Below are 2,704 nucleotides of genomic sequence, written 5' to 3'. Positions count from 1 at the left end.
TGTTTTGCCTTGTGACAGTCTTCAGTCAAATGAATATGCAAGTACCAAAAACCCCACACATTTATAGTTTCTCCCTACTGATAATGAGTGTTCATATCTTCACATCATTTCTTATCAGATTATGCCAAATTTATTCTCTGGCTTTTTTATAAGTGCAGTTCCAATATATGGCTTATGACTAGACCTTCCAAATACTGCAGCTATATATATAATAAAAAATACATACTATAAATTTCAGTTGGCAAAAGTTTTGGTTTTGCATTATGCAACCTAAGAACTACAACATAAGACTGGAGCTACACTGCATGATAATCTGATCCTAGTCTGCATTCAGCCTGTCACTCTTCCTACCAGATGTAGATACTACTCCAGTGCCAACTACAGACCTTGAATACAACACACAACACTGAGGAAAAATTTACAATATGAAAGAAGGAAAGATAGTTATAAGACATTTGAATTATATTGCATATAATTGATGATAAAAATGAGAATATATGATGCATAAATTAGGTTTTAAGAAGAAAATCATGGTGGTTTTGAATAAGAAATATTTGCATAATTTTACACCGTAGTACTGACTAGATGCAGGAAACCAGTATCTAACTTCTGTGAGTACAAAAAAGAGAGAATTTTTTTTGACAAGTGCCGTCTAGGCTTACCAGTTACTATGCACTATCCTAAACAGAAGGAGTATTGGAAAGAGCATTCTTAGGAGTTTTACACTAACAAATGATTAGGGTGTCACTTTGGCAATAACAGGTTTCAAATGTTCAATAACCCAGGACATAGGCTTTCTTTCTATATCGTACCATAGCATTGTGCTGAGCTTTACAATTGGATGGGCAATCTGACTGATGGGAAATCATTGAAAATAGCTGTACCTATTTTTTTTAATAGGACATTAATCGTTATAAACAGCTGTACTGTTTGAGCAGATTGTAAATTGCCAACATTTTGCTTGTTTTTCCATGAAAGAGCAAGTGTGAATTCTCTGCAATGTGCGGAGGAAGTGGGAAACACAAACCTTTCCATTTACTCAGCCTCAAGTACTCAGTCATTGAATACGCGGTTTCCATCTTTCACTTCTGGCATCTTCGATGTGTTCAGACATTCAGACAAGTTGGAGTAGACACTGTGAGTCTGAACAGTAATTTACATCATTTTATAACAAGAAAAAAAAAGTGAGCAGAATTATGATCGCAAAACTAGTAATAGAGGTTGTATCACCCAGTTTTAAATATTTATAGTGTGGGGGTTTTTTGAACAAGCACAGTTTTTTGTTCTCCACTACTTGTACTATCTAAAAGCAGAGGTAAAATGGTTGCAAATAGATGTATTTTTAATAAAAATTAATTCCAAAGTTCCCAGTGTTGGATACCTGTGCTTACAGTGAATAAAATAAGGACCTCCTTATAAAAATATATTTTTTAAAAAGTTAATTAAAATTAATTGTTTTGACATTCTAAAGTTGTTATGCTGATAACATTATGCATGATAACTTCATGATCTGTCTGGCCCTTTATCAGTTTTTCTGGACCTGGTGAAGCACATACTTGAGACAAGAGAATGAGCTGGAGGCAATGCAATTTTAGGATTCTGCTAATTGGTGATTGTACTAGAAAGCAAATTTTAACAATCAAAATAGGTTTGCTCACTTTCATCATAAGTGCCTTTTTGTTTTTATAATTATTTGAATTATAAAGAAGATGGTATGCACAGTGAGGATCAAACTAGAAAAGTAAGATCATAATGAAATAAAAAAAAATCAAGAATCATAATTCTTATAACAAATGAGCAAAAGACAGCTTTTCTTTAAAACAAGGAGAACTAGTATTTATGAGCATGTCTGATGTGAAGATTAAGATAAGCAAAAGAGCAGATAACAGAAGTACCCATAGTTAATTTAAGCAGGTGTATTTTTAAACTTTATACATCATATCTCCACTCACATCAAATTCAGCAGTACTTGTGCAATTTTAAGCTTCATATTTGACTTTGAAATTCTTTCTCCTTGAGGGAATATATCACTGCTAAGTTTGAAAGTCTGTAATGCACAGTTGTAAAATACAGTTGTAAAATTTTTACTTTTTAACTTATAATTTCTGTAATCTCCTTTCACTAGTCTCTCTGTATAAACTGGCATGTAAGCAAATACTTTAGCATAACAGCAAATTATGTATCAGATTTTACTTGTTTCTTCTACAGATTACATTTATTGTGCTTATCTGTAAAGCATCGTTTTGTATAAGTATTACAGAAAGGATTGCATGAAATTGCTTTCTAGCAGAGGACAGGACCTGGTGCCAAGGAGGTCTCTGGCAGTTGTATATCCATATAATGGTGTTGGAACACTTTAGGCAGGGTGAGCACTGCATGAGAGCTACGATTTACAACAGTTTACACATCTGAAAAACTGTGCTATTACTTAATCGTTTCACATTACTTCACTGTTATAGCGAGCTGCCTCTGTGTATACATTCCATAATTTCATGCACTGGCCATAAACGGGGTTCTCATTTGACATAATGAAGATTCTCTAAAAATGGGTGCAGCATACCTGTGGAATACAAGGAGCAACTCTCAGAGATCACACGTTGGCTAAGATCAAAGGCATGTCTTAATGACACTAACTCTTAAAAGCTTTGTTTCATCCTTATACTTGCAAAAAGATTAACTCCTTTAGTATTGCTAGTGTGGCGGG

The sequence above is a fragment of the Aphelocoma coerulescens genome, chromosome 5 (genome assembly GCF_041296385.1).
Source record: "Aphelocoma coerulescens isolate FSJ_1873_10779 chromosome 5, UR_Acoe_1.0, whole genome shotgun sequence".
Classification (NCBI taxonomy): domain Eukaryota; kingdom Metazoa; phylum Chordata; class Aves; order Passeriformes; family Corvidae; genus Aphelocoma; species Aphelocoma coerulescens.
The sequence above is the reverse complement of the archived record's forward strand: the minus strand, read 5'-3'. Positions refer to the sequence as shown.